We start from the raw sequence: 20,919 nt of genomic DNA on the forward strand, positions 1-20,919 counted from the left end.
AGTCTTCTATAATGATTACAAGTTATGTATATGAAACTGCTATCAAACAAGTAAGACTAAATTTATGTATCCATCATTTTCAGGATTGTGAGAACTTGGACATATTTCTCCCATATAACTTGCTTCCTTGTATTACAAAGCCCACTTACTCACATTCACCCCAATAGCAGTACCTTTGGTAGTTACACCCAGAGTTGTATACAATGGGGATGATGGGCTCTGTTTTACACCTAATATTGGCAGGCAGAAGGTGTCTTCCAGTTCTGGATATGTTCCATGGGCTTTTCTTGAAATGTAATCGCCTTGGTCTAATGCATCTTTCCTATTTGGGTGGTTTTCTTGTAAAGCCATCTCCAACAAAGCAGGCTTTGGTAACCATCCTCTTCCATGCCTTCTTTTTTCTTTTTCCTGTTCAAATAACTTGTCATACTTCTGTTTTTCCCTTTAGGCAGAAGGACTTCCCATGTTCCATCTTTCTCTTTTCTTTTTTGTTTAATCATACTGAAAAGTACTTCAGCTTGGGACTGTCCCTCTCTGTCCAGCTGATAGGTTGGTACTGCTCCCTGGACGTCTTTTCATTGTTCTTTTGTTTGCTGTTTCTCTTTTCCTGCATGTTGAGTATCTTTTTCCTCTGCATTTTCCCAACATGGCACTGCTTGTGGTAAAGTTCAGCCTTCAGACCAATCTTTTTTTTTTTTTTTTTTTTTTCTGCCTTCTTTGAGCATTCATGAGCTGTTCCTTTCCTTTCCTTTTTTCTTTTGGGCCCTTGGGCCCGTGTCCTTGGACTTGCATTTGCGTGTTTGATCTGAACAAAGCTCTTGGCCCTGGCTGTAGTAATGGCAGCCATTTGAAGAGTGAAGCAGCAGCAAAAGCTCTCTCTCTCTCTCTTTTTGTCTCTCTCCAATCCTCTATATATCTTCTGTATATCCTCTCTGTATCCTGTCCTCACAGTTTACCATTTAGTGAGCAAACCTCCAGAAAGCAAGACAAATAATTGTCCAGGTAAGCCCTGCAGAGATATTAATGCAGAAGAAGGATGGTGCATTGGGAAATGTGGTAGGCTTGGGATGGAGAACTCTTCCAAAGGATGTACTAAGTAACCATCTTTGTCCCTAGTCCCACTAAAACTGCTTAGTACATGGTTGGGGGTATTGTAGATAACCAATTTACTGAACACCTATTCATTGTGAAAAAAAGAAGTGCAGCAATCCAGACAAATTGTGCCTCTGAGAACTGCGATAGTTTCTGCAAGATGGCTACTTCTTCCCTGTGCAGGTGTTGGAAGCCCATGTGTCCCAGACTAGAATATTCAATTCCAGAAGCAGAGAAGCAATTGTCAAAGAGACAGAAAGTTCCCATCCAAGGGTTGACTACCAAAATGCCTCCAATGGTTGAGCCTAGCCTGCAGCCAGAATTAGAAGCCAGGAGTGCTGTCCAGGCTACAGAGGGGGGCAGGTGGGTGGTAAGGACCCAGCTACTTGCATCTTTACCATTGCTTCCCAGAATCTACATTGGCAGGAAATTCTAGTCAGGAGCCAGAGCTCTCTCATGTGGGATGTAACATCCTAACTGCTACCTAAGCCATCAAACAAAATGTTCACACCTACAACACTGGAGTACCTAAATGATAACAGAGCAATTTCCCAGGTGCTCTGATTGTGAGAAGCTAATGTGCCTCACTAGTCTCCAGAGATATTTAGGAGTTCTCAAGAAAAGTCCCACCCCTGTGCATAAGAGCAGACCCAGAGCACTCAGAATTGATGTCCTTGGCACCACTGCAGGACACTCTACTGCCAGTGGAGGATGCTGTCAGCTCCCTGAATGGCTCCATACCTCTTCTACCTGCTCTCATCACACTGACATGGATCAGGCCTCCCCTTAACACCTCCTGATGGAGCTGATCCAGGATCCTCCTGAAATCCTCACAGTTCACCTGACAGGAGATTGTCACCAAAAATAAGGGCTCATGCAACACCCTGATCTGGGGAGAAGAGAAATACAAGAAGAGCATAACATAAAGCTATTTATTTAAGTGGCTCCTCTTTGAGCACATGGACCCAAACTTGACCTTTGAGGTGCTTACCTGTCCAGCCTGCCCTGCCATCTCATCCTCCACTGCCCTTCTCAGCTGCAGGCAAGGACTTGAGGGACCCGCAAGCCCATCTTGCTCTCATGGTGGATGTATGACAGAATGGCAAAAGGAATATCAATCCATGTGGGAGAAGACCTATTTCACCTACCTATCTAGAGGGTGTGTCTTAACCAAACCTTTGAACCCAGAAGATAACACACAATGGACTTGTACTGATTCATTTCCTTACATCTGTGTTATCTCATTGGAAACACCACTCCATTGTTTCCTACAGGCAAAACTGCAGAGCCCGCCTCCCTCCTGCCAGCCTTGAGAAATGGTCTCGCAGCTTTCTCTGAGTCCTTGTCCTTGCAATGAGGTCAAGAGGGTGACTCTCTGGGTCCTTTCTTGTTCCAGTACATATTTCCCATCGATTAGTGTACAAGTCATCCCACCTGCAGAAAAGCTGACTGATAACATTTTAATATGAATGGATTTTAGAGCTACCCCACTGCAGATTTGCATAATTAAACCTTTTATCTCTTTATTGGGAATCACAGGTTTTTTTCTCCTGTTACATGGATTTCAGGCATCAGCAGGTAAATGGGAGCTATTTTTGGAATAAGGATGAGTCTGAAATTATACTACAAAAAATAAAGTCTAATCCTGAAAGATAACAGCCTTGTCAAATGATAGGAATGGGAAGATTGCTTCTGCCCCAACTTGGGCTCTGCTTCCCTGCGGGATCATCTCAAGGCCAGAGAGCTTTACCTTAGACAAAGATGGAGGCTATTCCTGGCAGCCTCCTGCGGCCAGACCTTTCCCCCTCTTTCGGCACTGAAGCTAGCCACGTTTCATCTTCTGGCAGATCTTCCCAGTATATCAAGCAATTAAGTATGTGGCATCCACTTCACCTCCATCCTTTGAGACATGGCTATATCAGGTACTTTCTGCCAGAGGAAGATGAAGCGAGCATTCACTTTGTGCCCCACTGGCTGTAGCTCAGGGGTCCTGGGGGATGGAGCAAGGAGCAGGAGATAGAATATCTTACATTGTTGCCCATTCTTCTAACGGACGACAAGGCAAGATATATGTGAGGAAGCACCAAGCGGGGGAAACACACGACAAAAACATAAGGCATATTTGTCATTAGTTTCCCTTGTAGTCGCTCATTTTCTCTGTTGTCCTTTGCCAACAAGGGAAATTAAAAGGAATCAAGCACAGCTGCCAATCCTGCTTATGCCACAGTCGAGAGTATAGTATTCCTCCCTTGTCCACTGGTCTGCCTCCTGTAGTCTCAGCTATACATGGCAAACCTTGGTCTGACAATACTAAATGGAAAATTCCAGAAATAGATACTTCATAAATTTTGAGATTCTGAGTAGCATGGTGAAATCTTGCACACTCCTGCTGCTTCCTGCCAGGAATGTGAGATATCCCTTTGTCCAAAGAATTCATGCTGTATGTATTATGTACCCGTTAGTTACCTAATTAGCATTTTAGACATCAGATCAACTGTCACTGTATTGTTAACGTCTTGCTGTGCTTAAAGTTACAAGTTAAACTTCACCAAAGATGTTGATGTAAAGAAAAGCATAGTACAGTACGTGTGAGGCTCAGTTCTGCCCCCATTTTCATCATCCACAGGTGATCTTAAAATGTATTCCGTACAATCAGAGAGATCTACTGGACTATCTGCCCATGAAGAAGGGCAACTCCAAACAGTTTTTGGGCAAATGAAGTAACAGATCTCCTGAAGTGGAGTGTGTCGTCCACAGAACAGTGGCTGGTACGACAACACCACCACTGTGGGGTTCTGCTGGCACTGCCATCCAGGAGGTCAAGCCTGGGACAGCCCACAATCAGAACACACCCTTCAGAGCCATGTGTCTCAGTTCAAAAACAAAAACTTGGATGTAGCAAAGGAATTCAGTCTTAGTTTTCTGTCAGTTTTCAAGGGTCCTTTTAGGAACTCACTGGTGGATACAGGCAATAAACACTCAGGCAGCTCAGTCAGCAAGCAGCTACACAGCACTTGGTACCAACATGCAGTGGTCCTGGCACAGCATGGCTCCCTTCTCAGGCGGTGATGGGGCTGTCATCATCCTCCCCACTGATCTCAGAGTCCACATTTATAATAAAGCAAGCCCCGGAGAGCCCTGATGACTTGAGCCCAGGGCTCAGGATTTAACAAAGTAGGCATCAAGTAGGAAAACTCAGTGTGAAGTGATGAGATTTTAAACAATAGTTCCCACAGCAACAGCTGCTGCTTATGGAACTGAAGAGAAATGGGAGGGGGCTGTCTTTGTCTGAGAAGAGAGAACACTTTGTAATTGCTGCCCAAAGATTTAGGAGGATAAAACAAACAGCTCCTCATGTTCCCACATTCCAGGCTCAAGATGTTGTGCAGAGATTGGAAGTAGATTGCTCCAGGTGACATCATGAGCCATGCAAATCAGGAAGACAGACTTTCCAGAGCTGCAGTTCTCAGGACAGGGTTAAGGCCACGGCACCGTGACAAGGAAATCAAGGACAGAAGATGGATCCAGACCTGATAAATACTGGTGTACCACAGGACAGTCAGAAAATCCCACCAAGCAGAAAACAGGCGTGGAAATTTTCCAGAGCATTCGCCAAGAGGCAATTTGGATCTTAATGAGTGGGAACCACAAGTGAACCTGAACTTCAGACCTAAGAGCTTAAGCAGTAAAATCAAAAGAATGCTTCTAATGCCCTGCGTGCTGTGTGTGCTTTGTGTTTCTGCCTCTGATCATTACCATCAGTATATGGACAACGTTCTAAATTGAGCCAAAGATGAGAAACAGTAAGAGTTGCATGGTTTAGACCAAGGGATTAATATACACACATGGATACACACACACATATAAACATACACACATACACATACAAATGACGATACGCATAGCAAGTCTCTAAAGGGTTTGTGGAAAACGGAATTTAAAAATAAACTTATTTTAATGCAAAAAAATTAAAATTTATGCATATGGAAAATGTTCAAGTTTGTGAAGTGTGTGTATTATGAAGAATTATACATGGATTTCATGCATATGTCATGCATATTTATCTTATAATCCCATCTTGCTGTGAACTCTTTGAAGTATTCTGGTGTATACACAGATTACATATTAGTACATGTGTGGATATGAATTCAATTATATATGCATGTCATTTCTTAAGTATGTATAATTTTTGCAACAATTCTCCAAAATACCCAATCCTATCTGTATGTTTTGAGTGGCACTGGAAGGACAAATGGCTTCCCCGAAATCATTCCACAGTCCTGAAGCCCAGGCCCTGCAATCTTTGTCCTACCTTTGCCCTTAATCAGACTAATGAGCAGGCTCACCTCTGATAGGGTGCGGAAATAAATCATCAAGAGTAAGAGCCAGGAAGCTTGGCTTGCTGTGAGAAAACCAAGGGTGAAATTTTGCAGAATGACTTTTCTTGAAGAGTAAAATGTTGCATTTAATTGCAAACAATCTCCACAATGCAGAAGCCACTGAAGTAGGGAGGCTGCACAGCCAGCTCTCTATGAGCACAGATTTTCCAAGGGTGCTGGACACTTCAGGGAGAGACAACTTCCTCTCCTCTGCCCAGGCAGCTTCTACTCAGCCCTTTCTGGTGCTCTACCTGGGAGCAGAGATGGTTAATGTGATGCCAGGTGGCCCTGGCATTGCTTGGAATTGATCAGAGCTCTGCTAGGTGGCCTGAATGCTGCGCACTCACTTCCATGAGCATACAGCTAGCTGGTAAGCAAAGTAAATACGCACAGCCCCCCTCTTCCCATCCCTTCTGGCCATGGCTCGCCCAGGCATGTCAGATATAAGACTTACACTTAGCATGAAGTCCTTATTTTTACTACAGTTCTCAGGCCTTTGTGCAGCTTTTAATAAAGATATCTTTTGGCTCTTTTCTGCTATTGTGCCTGTGCATAATACTCTCTGGAGCCTGACTGGATCAATAAGAGGTAAGTTCAAGACTTTAGTATATCTGGGTTCCTAGCACTATCTAATGGCATTAGATTGATGCTTGCTTCTTGGAAACAGGGCAAAATGCAGAGAACAAATTCCAAAAAATGGAAAATAACCTTTAAGACCAATGTGAAGATGGCTGAAGCACAGATGTATTGTTAAGAATGTACAGACTGCAGCAAAAAAAAAATATATATATATATATATGATAAATTAGAACTTTAAAGAGGCACACTTATGGCAAGAACAGAGAAGGAAAGGGAAGGCACCTGCTTGACATGGATGGTTTTGTGTCATGGGTGAAAACAGCTGAGGAATATGATGAGAATTGGTTTTCTTATGCATAAATGCCTAAAGAGTGGAGTTGTTGGACTATGTTGTACAGTTTGGTTTAACTTTCTAAGATTTTAACTTTCAAACTATTTAGGCTGCACTATTTTACCCTCCCGTCAGCACATCTTCAACTGCATGTGGTTTTATTCATCTTATGAATTACAATTAGCCTTGCAAGTGTGCAGAAGCACCTCAGTGTTGTTCACACTTCTTAAAGTTCAGCAACAAGTGGTATGGGCAAAGAGGTAGCTAGCATGGAGGAACTGAAGTCACCAGCTCCTCTCTCTAGTCCTGGTGCCTGCAGCCTCACCTGCTCTGCCCAAGCTACTGCCCTGCCATTCATCCAATGTAAGATTGCAGCCTCAGGGAAACTGACACCCTGAAATAGCACTGGGCAAAAATCACCACCATAGCTGTCGGCTGCCTGCCTGTGATGACCACTAGGACATTATAGTTTCATTGTGATAAAATTACCATCGCCGACGCTGCCTCTCCCATCATGTATCTGATGCCACGGCATTTTTGAGATTTCCAAAAAGATATGAGGAATTGGGTAGCACTCATATCCCATCCCAAACTGACCCCTTTGAAAATTCAATTAAAACACACCCAGCCCCATTCCACTTGCCCTTTGTACCTCCAGATGATGTAAAGGATGGTCCAGGAACCTGTCGAGTGTAGCCAGGCATGTTCACCAGTACTTCTTGAGTGAGTACTTTTGTTTTGTCCACAAATCAATCTTGCTTCTTCTTACTGGCTTCTACCTGTGTCTCATCTGCCAATTCCTTCTTGGATCAGAGACAAAGAACCTAAATCCAGCCATCCCATGACAATGCAAGCTTTAAGTGACCGCGTGCATGGGTAGAATTCAATTAATTCAATTTCTCATTCTTTCTCTTTACAGTCTCAATGCAGTTATTGTTTATTTCAAATTTGCAGCTTAAACACACACACACAGAGACTGAAGACTGGGATTGAATTTGGCCCAGAGCAAACCTAACTTCGTCTTGAAATAAACCCAGGTAGCTCTAAATATGTGGATGTCAGCGTCTGACTATAACAAGGGGATCTCTGGATTAACTTCCTAGTAGGTCCAAATGTTATTAAAGACTAAATAATAAAATATGAACTGAGAAGTAACTGTCGCATTTGGTTAGAACTTCGAACAGTCATTATTTTTTCAGGGAGGAATTATGTAGTAATTTCTTTTTTAGAATTGTTTTAGGTTTTAGAATAACCTTAAAAAAACAAAGCAGCATAGATTTTATACTTGTTTTTATTTTTAAATTATTTGTTTATTTATTTCAACAGTAGAGCCATCACAAGAGTAACAATCAGGGGTAGATAAAGAGATACATTTGGGGGCCAAAGCTGAAGATGGAAAGCTTCATCTGTGTCTCCCGTGTGGGTGACAGGAACCCCGAGCTATCACCTGCTATGTCCAAGGGTGTACATTGTCATGAAGCTGACACTCAGACATCAGGACCAGAACGCAGACACTCTGAGAGTAGACACTAGCATCCCAACTGGTCTCTAACCACTAGCCAAAATGTTACCCCCGTTCGTACGTTTCTAAGTTTACTAAGGTTATACAATAATTAAGCTCTTCCAGCTTATGCTCATGGCAGTGGCTCCCATCACCCCTCTCATACCAGCTTTTCTGAGGAGAAAGGGGGTGGGCAAATTCAAGGTATGTGTCTTCTTATTGACTGTTTATTTATTTATTTATTTATTTATTTATTTATTTATTTATTTTACCCAGAAGGTGCATTCTAAGTAATTAAGTTACTAACTTTGCATTCTAGCCATTTGATTGGTGGTTTTTGACAAAAGGGTGGCTTGGTGAGGCAGCACGTGTCGGCCCCCCTTTCCTCCACTCTCACCTGAAATCCACCTGAGCTTATTTGTGCTCCATCTTTCTTATTTAGAACCCTTCCATCACGTATTAAATGAGCATTCCCACAATGTGACCTAATCCTCCACAGACATAACATGAATATGAGAGAAAAAATTCAAATGCACTTCCTACCCGTCAGAGACAATTGTTAGCACAGTGGTGGCGCTGGGGACATCACGGGGATCCCTCAAGCTAGGCAGGCCAGGAGGGCAAACCTCCCCAGAGGCACATGGTCACCTTAAAGCAACAGGAGGGCTCCCAGCATGAAATGAGCAGAAGCTGCGGCCCTAAAACCCTAATAATGTTCCATCAGCTGGGCAGCCTTGGAACTACAGGAAAGGACATTCCCAAGGCAAATGCTGGAAATTCCCATCGGAGACATGACGGGAACATGAAACCAGGCCGATAGCTTCCAAAGTCTACTTCCTCTGTCCGGACTACGCTTTAAGCAAACAGAAGCCAAAGCCCTCCCCGCCCGCCTCTGCCATCAAGATCCCCAAGCCCACTTAATTTTGCTCTGTTCCCATTGAGCAAAACCTTACATGTATCATCTTACAGCCAAGCAGGGAGACTCAGAGAGAGCACAGCATTAGGAACTGTTTCAAGATACCAAAGAGAACAGCAGATACAGAGCTGAAGGGAGGAAATTAGGAAAAGATGGACTAAGGGGAAAGAAGCCTTCTAGAAGGGATTTCCAGGTCAATGGGCTTCTGTGTTCCCTTTCCAGCATTCCTTGAGGCACTGAGCAAACACCTTCCAATTCATCACCAGGTCACAAGTCATGTTAAAGCATGACTATTTCCAACCATAGTGAATATATGCATGGTTGGGCAATCTCAAACACAGGAGCTCAGACACTTTCCTACTTTAGGACTTGGCATACAGCTATAGCAGAGGCACTCTGAATCCATGAGGCCCCTCTGACTCTACAACCTCAAGGCACAGCTACTCACTGAGGCCTTAAGCTCAGAGCACCATTATGAGAATGTAAATCCTCACACCCATTCTTCTTATTGATACATAAACATCTCTAAAATTCAGATGAAGAAAGGGGAGGGGTGAGGTCATGTAAAGTGACAAAACCTACGTGGTTTTGTTACTATAATGTAACATGCGCATTCTTCCAGAAATGGCTTTCTCATCCTCACTTATCCCTGTAGGAGCAGTGTAGCTCTCAGCAGTATGCTAGATATGATTTCCCAGAAGCCCGAAACTTCACAAAGCCTGCTTCTTTAAAAGACAAGACGTAAAACATTGGTGTCAACCCTTCCACATTCGTGAAATTTCAAAATACAAATATTACCTGACTTAACCTTAAACGTATGATTTCAAGGTATGCCTATCTTTACAAACCAGCTGCAAACCCAAAAATACCATTACAAACTCATTGTAAGTGATGAGACCATAGAAATGCCCTAAGTTGAAATGTATTTAATACATATAACATGTTGAACCTCCCGTCATCCTGGAGCATGCTGGCAGTGTCTCCTTGTGACTTCAGGTCTTCCTGGGAACTGTGGCAGCTGCTGCTGCCCAGAATCCAAAATAAGACAGGCCACGCAAGGCAAAACCAGGAAAAAAATTAAAAATCAAAATTGCCAGTGTGATTTCCAGCTCTTTGCAACTATGTAACATCTATAAATGGTAAGTTGTAGAACCACTTACATGAGAAACCATCTGGAATTCTGTAAATCATTTCTGTTTCTAATCACCCTACAAAGCTCATCTTAGGGCACTCAGGTGCCACACTGAGACGAATCTGTAAGAGTGTGATGGGACTTTGATGTGGGGTGGCCAGGCAAAATAACAGGAATGAAACCCAAGATCTCTCCTTCCTATCAAGCTTGAACATATTTTCAGTCTAAAGTATAATGAAGGGTCAAGGTGAGTAAATGTAACAACAAATTTAAATGACCCATGTGACTTACAAGGTGTGAGGGTGGGTTTTCATAAGACCCAAGACACCTGTCAAGGGGGATCAAAGCAATGCTGCTGCACGGGGATAAGGAATAACTCAAACAAGGGGAAAATTGGGAAGAGCAAGGTTCTCTCTAAGGTCGCATTTGTTTTAATAAATATTTTTAAAATTTTGATTTACTTTTTTGTCTACTTGAAAACCAGAAGCAGACCAAGAGCAATCTTCCATCCATTGGTTTGCTTTCCCAAAGTTTCACACAGCTAGGTGTGGGCCAGGCCAAAGCCAGGAGCTGGCAGCCCAGTCCTGGTCTCCTACCTAGGGAAGGGAGTAGTCCTTGCCCCCTCCCCTTTGCTTCACAGGCTGTGTAGCAGCAGGAAGCTAGAACCCACAGCAGAGCTGGATCCTGGACACAGGCACGCCAATGTAATGTCTGTTTTTCCCCCTTAGGAAATTTTATTTTTATTTGCTGGTTCTTTTGAAAACAGATATGGATATATTAATGTCACATGAATGAAATGCATGATAAGAACAACCAAGTGAAGAATAAAAATATAATTCAGTGAAGACAACATTTATAAATTCTATTACCAAAGACTATAGCACACACACAAACATATATATATATTATATGTATATACATGTGTATGTATGTATTTGTGTTTGTGTGAGAATTCTCACATGTGAGACAAAGCAGCTATTATTTGAAACAGTATGAAAATCCATCAAAAAACTAAAAATTCTGGAACTACCACCAAAGGAAATAAAGCCAGCATATTACGGAGATTCCTGCACTCCCATATTTATTTCAGCATTATTTATAATGGCAATGAAATCAGCTTAGATGTCCATTAAGGGATGGTTGGATAAAGGAAATGTGGTATATGTCCACAATGGATTATCATTCAATGATACAAAAAAGAGTGGAATTCTAACATTTGCAACAAAATGCATAAAATTACAGATCAGCACACTAAATGAAATAAGCCAGACACAGGGAAAATATCAAGTGATGTCTTAACCAACCGGCTGCACCAAACATCCACCCCCTAAGGCTGCGTTTGAGGTGTCTGGAGAAGTCAGTACCTCCAGCCGCAGCCTGCAACTTCTTTTTCCTCCCCTTTGAGACACTGGCCTGCCTAAAGCCTTTAGATTTGGTCTGTGGTTTTCTTGATATTCCCAGTGACCAGTTTTCCTGCCAAACCTGCAGGCACAGATTCCTGCTTCTTCTCTTAATGTGGCAAGCTGCAGGAGCTAAAAGCAATGTAGCTGTTTGGAATTTCACTTGTATAGATCTCAGTATTTTTGTTTAATGACCCTATGGAGCAGGCGCAGTCATTGCAGGTTCATTAAGCTGCCAGCTTTGGTCAAGTGCTTGCCCGGTGTTCCCTTTATATCTGTGCTACAAACAGAATCTGACAAATGGAGCAGTCAGGAAGCCTGGAGTCTCGTGGTTTGTTTAAGGCTAGAAATATGAAAAGGAACTCTCCCCAGTGCCCCCACTGCAACATAGTGGCTGACAGGAAAACAGCCACCACAGGCTCAGAAAGACCCCCAGCGCTTATGGAAAATCGAACTAAAAGCTTGCCTGCTAGCAGCCCGAAATTCTTTTTTTTTTTTTCTTTTTCTAGCTCACAAAGAAAACGTAAGTGGAGATCATGTAGATCATGTTGCAGATTGGATTTTTAAATAATTCTGATTCCTGTCTCTTTGCCTTCCTTTCTGTCTTCTCTCTCTCTCTCTCTCTCTCTCTCTCTCTCTCTCTCTCTCTCTCACTCTCTCTTCTCCTGCCTCCTTCCCTTCCTTCTCTCTGGGCTTCCTTCCTCCTCTTCCTCCATCCTTCCTTCCTTCTTTCCTTTCTTCCTAAGTCACACTAAGTTTCCTGTGTTAACAATCTAGTATAATAAACAAAAGCACATGTTCACAAACATAAGAATATTTCAAGGGGTTGGCACAGTGGCTCAACAGCTTAATTCTTCAACTGCAAGTGCCTGTATCCCATATGAGCACCAGTTCAACTTCCAGCTGCTCCATTTCTGATCCAGCTTCCTGCTAATGGCCTAAGAAAGCAACAGTAGATGACTCAAGTCCTTGGGTCCTGACACCCATGTGGGAGACCCTGAGGAAACTCACGGCTTCTGTCTTTGGAGACTCAGCTCCAGCCAATGCTGCCATTTGGGGAGTGAACCAATAGATGCATGAGCTCTCTCTCTGTGTCTCTTCTGCTATCTGTAAATCTGCCTTTCAAATAAAAACAAATTAATCTTCAAAAATACTTGAAAACAGTTGATAGAAAACTGAATTAAAAGATAAGTTTGTGGACCTGGCACGATAGCCTAACAGTTAAAGTCCTTGCCTTGAATGTGCCAGGATCCCATATGGGTGCTGATTCTAACCCAAGCCCCACCACCCCTTCCAGCCTCCTGCTTGTGGTCCGAGAAAGCAGTTGAGGATGGCCCAAAGCCTTGGGACCCTGCATCTGCATGGGAGATCCGGAAAAAGCTCCTGACTCCTGGTTTCAGATTGGTGCAGCTCCTGCTGTTGTGGCCACGTGGGGAGTGAACCATCGGATGGAAGATCTTCCTCTATTTGTATACCTGATTGTCTAATAGAAGAAAAAATAAATCTTTAAAAAGATAAGTTTGTTTTATTATACAATTTTTAAAATTCATACAAAATTATTTTATAATCTGTGCTTTCCATGAACTCTTTTATTGAAAGTCTAATTTTTTTTGCAACTTAAGAGGCAGATTTACAGAGAAAGAGGGACAGACAGAAGGAGAGGGTTCATCTATCCACTGGTTCCCTCCTACCATGGCTTCAGTGCCTGGGATGGGCCAGGCTGAAGTCAGGAACCTGAGGCAGCAGCTGGGTCTCCCATGTGGGAAGCAGAGGACCAATTACTTGGGCAGCATTTTGCTGCTTATCCAGGAGCCTTATGAGGGAGCTGCAGGAGAAGTGGGAGTGGCAGGTACTTGAGCCAGTGCTCCTATGGGATGTTGGCGTCTCAAGTGGTAACTTAATGCACTATGAAAGGCTGTCTCATCCATGAACATTTTTAAGGTACCTAGTATGCATGTATTCTTACAATAAACTCTACTCAGCCTTGGACTAATTTTCAGTCTGCTAATATAATGTAAGATTGTTCCAGCAAATATTAAATTTGGAACATTTTACATCTAATGAGTAATATTGATCTTTTTGTGGTATGTTTATCAGGTTTTAGTAATAAGATTGCTTTCACAAATACAATAAGAACTTGTTGATTTCCTTTTGTAATCTTAAGTAGTTTTGATCATATCAGAATTCCTCATTCTTTAAAGCTCAATAATGTTCAACTATGAAGTTATAAAATCCTGCTAAGTTTTTCAATAATACATTTTTAATCATTTTCTAATCTCACCTATGGTGCTTGGCCTATTGAAGTTTCCTAATTGTTCTTCGTTCAATTCTAACAGTTTGTATTTTCTGAGGAAATCAGTAATGTTTTCTAAGTTTTGAAGCTACTTTTTGAGGTTGAAATCTGTGGTCAAGAACATAATCAACTAATTTTGGAAATACCAGTTTAAAAACTGCATGATTTTTGAAAGCTATAAAATAAATAAGTTTGCATTAAATAAGAAAATCTGTTGACTAAACCTCATCATTGACATTTGCAACAGACTCAGAATATATAGGGCTGCTTTTCACCTGTTTTCCTTGCCCCACACCAAAGTTTTCTAAAATGGTGTTCACCACATCTGTTTTCAATGGCTTGTAACAGCTTTTATGCTTAGGCCTCAGATTGCAATCTGTGCCCCTGAAAAAGTCATCCTTGATACTTTAGACTAGCTTAGGGGAACATCTGACAACATAGAGCTATTTCTTTGCATCACTTGTCTCATTTATAATGATATAGTTATTTATACTAAGCATTATTTACGCTAATCATGCATTTTCTCTTGCTACCTAGTAAGCTCTTGGAAAGTGGGATAACATCTGCTTTGTCTTATTGGCAAAACAGACATGGTAGAGTCATGAGCACCTGCAAGGGCATTTCACCAAGTTCATGGAAAGACAGAATTTAAAAATAAAATTTCTGTGCAAAAAAATTGAAATCCATGCATAGTTTTTTCATAGCACACATTTTTGTAAACTTTCTGAAAAGTTCTCATATGAGTAGACTCAAAAAAATTTGTACCAAAACAAACTTTCCACTTCATTCCATTCTCCACTTTTTGTGGAGAATAGACAGGCAATAAATATGTTACAAATGAGTGAATGACCATATGGGCTGTTAATCAGAGAAGATACACATTCAATAACTGTAACTGGAAATTTTCCACCACGAGGTAGGGAAGCCAGAATACCACATCAAAGATTGTTGAAGCTGAAGCAGACATTCAAGGGAAAAAAAAGCTAGAATTGAGAGATGAAGGAAAACACATTTTTCCTGTCTCTTGAGACTGTACCAGACACCATTTCAAGTTTGAATCCAAGTTTCAGTTGCATCCCATTCCTTGGACTTTGTGCAACTTGCCATTGCCTTTTTATTCTACTTTCTGTTGAAGTTAAAGACAAAAGCAGCTTTCCTTAGTTTTCCTGATTTTCTGTTCCAGAGCCCATCCAGGCTGCCTGAGAGCTTCTCCTGGCTCTTGTTGTTCCCAGACAGCCCTTTGTTTTTGACATCTTTCTTGTTTTATTTGTTTCATATTATGTGTTAGTGCTTCTAGTTTCATGTTTATTTTGTGCTCACTTTGGTTGATTCTGTTGTCTTCTCTTTTCTCCTTTGCTAGTCCTGATGATGTTCATATCTTATTTTCATTACCTTTTTACTCTCGCTAACATTATTTTTCTACTGTAATTGTTTCATAACTACTGCCTTCTCTTCTCTATGGCCTCATAACAAAACACATAATTCTATAACGTTTAAAGAATAAATATGATGTAGTTTATTTCCTTCACCAAGATAGCTTATCCCAACAAGAAGCCCTTTGGAATATTTCTACTTCCCTGTTCTCAACTGTGCCCTTGTTTGGAACAAGATAAAAGCATTTGAAATGCTCTGTTTCTTTTGCTATTCCTTTTTACCCACAACTTTTAGATTTTCTTGGGATGGCTTAGTAGTTTTAGTTCCTGATTATCTTTAGTGTTGCCCCTGTATTTCTTTATTCTCATCCGGAGTACCTACTACACATCCACTCCTGTTCTAGTATCATCCATTAGATCTGACTACATGCAAATACTTGAAAATGATCATAGAAAAATAGAACTAAGAGATAAATGTATCATGGAACAAAAAAACATTTTGAAATCCATGTATGATTTTGTCGCAAGATACATCTCCCGTGAACTCCTACTATATGTGCGTTGGCGACTTCTGCCTGCTTTCTTCTTCACACACTCTTCCCTTTGACATTGACCCCAGCTGGTGACGTGTGGTTATGATGCTGTTTCCTCAGAGTCAAGCCCGGTGGTTTCCTCTGGATCACACTGGACTCTGCATCACAGCACGCACACCAAGGGAGCTCGGTGACACCCCGAATGGGTCACAGCATCTCAAGTCACAGCTCTTTTCTGTAAGTACTCGTTGGCCATTCCACAGTATTCTGTTGAAGTTTTGCACAGGAAACACTGAATCACTCTGATTTCTTTTTTTTTTTTTAAAGATTTATTCGTTTTATTACAGCCAGATATACAGAGAGGAGGAGAGACAGAGAGGAAGATCTTCCGTCCGATGATTCACTCCCCAAGTGAGCCGCAACGGGCCGGTGCGCGCCGATCCGATGCCGGGAACCTGGAACCTCTTCCGGGTCTCCCACACGGGTGCAGTGTCCCAATGCATTGGGCCGTCCTCGGCTGCTTTCCCAGGCCACAAGCAGGGAGCTGGATGGGAAGTGGAGCTGCCGGGATTAGAACCGGCGCCCATATGGGATCCCGGGGCTTTCAAGGCGAGGACTTTAGCCGCTAGACCACGCCGCCGGGCCCCCACTCTGATTTCTTAAGTGACAAGTACTTCTGTGAAGGTCTAGTGATTTTCTCATCATTCCCAGAATTTAAGAATTGCCAAGCTTCTATGATTGTATATTTTTCTCATCCCCTCTGCTTAGAACTCGATGAATAATTTGAGCATGCAGTTTGCTCTTCTCATTTTTTTTCTTTTCATTAGCTTGATAGTTTTGTTTTCCATATTTCTTTTGGATCTTCCTTTATATACATATTCATTTTTCCAAGATGCATCCTTCAAAATCTACTTTTTTTTTTCTCACAATAGTCTTCCTGCATTTTTTGCTATCCATGTTGAGATACAACTATACAAATGCACTTCAAAAAGTTTGTGGGAAAATGGAATTAAAACTCTGAGCTTATCTTGGAGCAAAAAAAAAAAAAAAAAACCAGTGTAAAAATTCTTTCTTGAATAACAGATACTACGAAAAAGCTATGCATGTTTTTCAAAGTTTTTACACCAAAAAGAACATCACTGTAATTCTGAACTTTTTGAAGTATCCTTATATAATTTTTCAATTGAATTTCTGAGCCATTGATGGGACTGACAACATTAACTATCCTCAATTCATTGACTAGGATTTTCACTTCAAACATCATGCAAAGAGTCTTTTTAAAATGTGATTGACACCCCTGCATGTTCTGCAGTTTTCTTTCTCAGGCCCAGCCGCTGAAGTGCTTTAAACAATATCCCCGAGAAGTGCCTCTCCAGTGTGGGCCACGAGAGCAGTCAGTGCCTGAAACTCCTTCTGAGGGTCTACAAGGTCATGGCTAATTTTCATCATAACACCAATATGTCATTTGCAATTTTCAGCGTATTGACATTTGCTCTAATAACACAAAAACCGTGGTATATAAGGCTGCTTGTCCCTTAGTGGGAACCAAAGCAATGTCACCAAAATTAAAGACTTGAGTGGTTTGGAAAGGTCACTGCAATAAAAGGGAAAACTGGGCTCACCCCATCACAGCAGACAGGGAGCTGTTCTGTAATCTCCCTCTCCCTAGGAAACCAGCTGTAATTCTGGAGCTAGAAACGAAGAAGAGAAAAAAAAAACACACAATGAACAAGCCAGTGGTTTTGACAAGAGCAGTAACTAACAGAAAAAAAATCTTCTTTCTTCAGGTTCTCTTCATCTTTGATGTTGTCTAACTCCTAATGAGCTGCTTTGAAACTGGAAAAAAAGCACAGGCTGCTTATAAGCCGAGGCTTGATCTGGTGAGACACCAAGAGGCTGCATTTGATCCCTCCAGTCCACAAGGTGCTCTATACTCCAGCCCTGAGCTCATGGTTTCCTTGGCTGTGTGTCTGTGTATTTCATCAAGAGAAAAGGCAGTCTGGGCACCAAAAGAGAACCATTTCCTCCTTTTCCTTCTAGAATTTTCCTTTCCTAGGAACACAGATGAGCACATAATGTAAAGGGCATTATGCAAAATGAAAATGCAGTATCTGACATAAAAGGAAGGAAAAAATGCTATACAAAAGTATTCATAAATGTTATTCCATTAAAAATTCTTTGTTGCTTACCATAATAGTACATAGTAATAAGATAAATGTACAGATTTCCAAAATAACATTTGATATTATAATTTTCTATTAGTTCAATGAATTATAATATTGCATTAATAAGACCTCTTGATTGATGTAAGATTTTCCCAATTCTGGAAATTCATTATATCATCAATATTTATAAATTTAGCAGCTTTATTTTTTATTACAAGTTTATTCATTTTTATTGGAAAGTCGGATTTACAGAGAGGATTGAAAGAAAGATCTTCCATCTGCTGGTTTGCTCCCCAAGTGGCCACAACGACTGGAATTGAGCCAATCTATCCAAAGTCAGGAACTTCTTCTTGGTCTCCAAATGGGGACAGGGTCCTAAGGCTTTGGACTGTTCTTGACTGCTTTCCCAGGCCACAAGTAGGGAGATGGAAGGGAAGTAGAGCAGCCGGGATATGAACCAGTGCCCACATGGGATCCTGGTGCATGCAAGATAAGGACTTCAGCCACTACGCTACTGTGTCAGGCCCTAGCAGCTTTATTTTTAACACATACAATTGAAAGCAGTGCCAGTTGCTTTTCTAAAAGGAAGATTGAAATTAATCTTTGACGATTTTTAACTTTGAGAAAAATCTTTTTGCATATGCAGATTATTGCATACGGAATTATTGAGAGTATTTTAACAGGCTATGAGAACATAGATGGTATTATTTGGGGATAGATATTGGAGTAAATTTCTGATAAGTTATGCAAAAATTAAACACTTTAAGGGTCTTGATGATTCTTAGTTTTATTTATTTTTATTTGAAAGCCATAAAGACAAAGAGTGAGATGTTTCATCTGCAGATTTATTGTCCAAATGCTGGCAACAGTTGGGGCTGGGCAGACTGATGTCAGTTACCCAGAATCCAGTTTGGATCTCCCACGTGGTGGCAAGGGACCCAACCAGCAGAGCTGTCAGCTGATGCTCCCCAGGGTATTCATGAGCAGGAAGGTGGAACCCACAACTGAGCCAAGACTTGAAGCCAGGCACTCCGAAATGAGGTGCACATGTTCCCAGGCTGTTTCTTTACCCCTGTGTCAAATCTCCAACATCAAATATAAATTTTACCAATGTTGAACTGGTAATTCTCACAAATATTTTTTTAAAAGATGTAGCCCTATAAAAATCAGTTTCATGTAAGTCTGAAATTGACTTTGATTGTGCACTACTTTATATAAAGCTATTTTTTCTATATAATGTTATTTCATTGCTGCCTCTAATATTTCCTGTAATTTGTGTGCTTTGGTTCCTCTCACTTTTACTGATCTTCACTAACAATCTGGACCCAGGTCCTGGTCTGGCCATTTCCTCAGAAGTCTGTAGGACCCTGTCTGCCTTGGCATGCACTTGAGATCTAGGCCAATGATTGTGTGTGTTCATCTACCATATGCCCCTGAGCTGCTGAGGGACCACAACCATCCATGTGCATACTGCTGCCTGGCACAAGATGCATGCTACATTGGTCCATCGGGCGTCATTGCAAACATAATTCAAAGGAAAAAATATGTAACAAATTTTAGGATAGTCACAGAACCACAGTAAAACAAGTACAACCTCCTATGCATGCAGTCACAGGGCTCACACTGTCACAAAGCCAGCCTTGCTTCTGAGTCCCAGACATAGCACCGGCAATCTCTGGTTTCCCAGGAGTGATTTGGATTGGAGTAGTTAATGCAGTTTTTATTGACAATCTAGCAAGAAATGTCTATTAGATTTACCATTACAATTTTTCCTCTTTGATATGCATCTCTAAATCAGAAGTTTTGCCTCTTTTCCTTATAAATTAGGGGGCTACCTTTTCTAGGAAATCTATGTGTGTGAATGCATTTGTAGTCATAATTCAGATTGAATAATCACCAAGTTCTTAAATTAGCCCCGGGACCTTCTGAGCCGTTAGTTTTCTGTTAACTTTGGCAAGGAGAGACAGTGGACTCATCCAGTCATTGAGGACATCATGACCATAAAGGCAGGCTGCATTATAATTCAGAGGGTAGGATCTGAAACACCTCTATTGAAGTACCAATTTTACCTCTGCTTTCCTATTGTGAGCCTTTGGCAGGTTACAGACCTCTGTAAAACTCAGTTTTCCCTTCTGTAAAATGGAACCCACTCCTTGTGCTTCCTTGAGAGCAGGTCCTGAGCTTCCATGTGCACAATAATATGCATTTCACTGCTGTGATGGCTTCCTCTTCTCCACTTGATCACTATCAGCAGCGCCCCGAGAAAGCAACACAGCAAAGTAACATGGAATTAATTGCCCTCCTTACTCACGCAAGATAAAGAATAAGTTTTTTTTTTTTTTTAAACTGGGTGAAACTTTTCAAAATGACCTTACACATAGTCTGACAGCAGGAATCTATAAAAGACATTCAGAATCTAAAAAGAAACTCACATTTAAGTTTCATCCACTCTGCCAGTACAGATGAAAAGGTTAATTGGAGCTGGTTAATCAACTCTGTATGCCAATAGATAAGCATGTTAAAAATTAATTTTTTCCTTGACATACTTCATGAAATGTAAGTGCAAGGCACTTTATAAATTATAAATGTGAAATTAAATCATCAAAAAAGATGGAACTATAACATTTCACTACCGGGATGAACTTCTGAAGGTGTCAGTTGCTGCCTGAGGGGCCTCTGGAAATGGTCGCCACAACTGCAGCCTTCTAAACTTCCCAGAGCTTGTTTTGCCCATTCCGCCAGGATCAGCACTGCTGTCTCACAGTCAACTGTATTAGGGTTGGACCTAAGACAAGTAGAAGACATTTTTACAGCAGAGATGTGTTAGGCCAGGGTTTGGCTGAAAGGGGTAATGGAAACGTTGAGAAGTCCAGAGGAAGATGAGGAGAAAACTTGAGAACAGCAACAGTAAGAAGCAGTGACCTTCCCTGGAGAGCAGGGCAGAGCAGGAGGAGGTGTTACTGAGCCCCTGCAGTAATGTTAACCTGACAGAGGCTGACAGTCCTAATCCAGGACAGTAAGACCAGGAATGAAACGCACAGCGACATCCAGACCAATTAAACTGGAACCACCGCCAATAGCACCAGGCATTGCTGGTTCTGCAGATACTCTCAGAGCTGTCAAGGGGCAGCCACTAACTCGTCTTCAGAGTCAAAATGTGCATTCCTGGGACGGTTGCGAAAAGCGGAGCTGTTGAGATGCCATCCTCCAAGTTCCAGAAACCAG

General features: G+C 41.6%; 1 pseudogene; it reads right to left on the reverse strand.

The window, feature by feature from the left end:
• Positions 1 to 42: 42 nt before the first annotated feature.
• On the reverse strand, positions 43 to 847 carry LOC101530498 (ribosome biogenesis protein NSA2 homolog; annotated as a pseudogene).
• Between the last annotated feature and the right edge of the window lie 20,072 nt (positions 848 to 20,919).

The sequence above is a fragment of the Ochotona princeps genome, chromosome 12 (genome assembly GCF_030435755.1).
Source record: "Ochotona princeps isolate mOchPri1 chromosome 12, mOchPri1.hap1, whole genome shotgun sequence".
NCBI lineage: Eukaryota > Metazoa > Chordata > Mammalia > Lagomorpha > Ochotonidae > Ochotona > Ochotona princeps.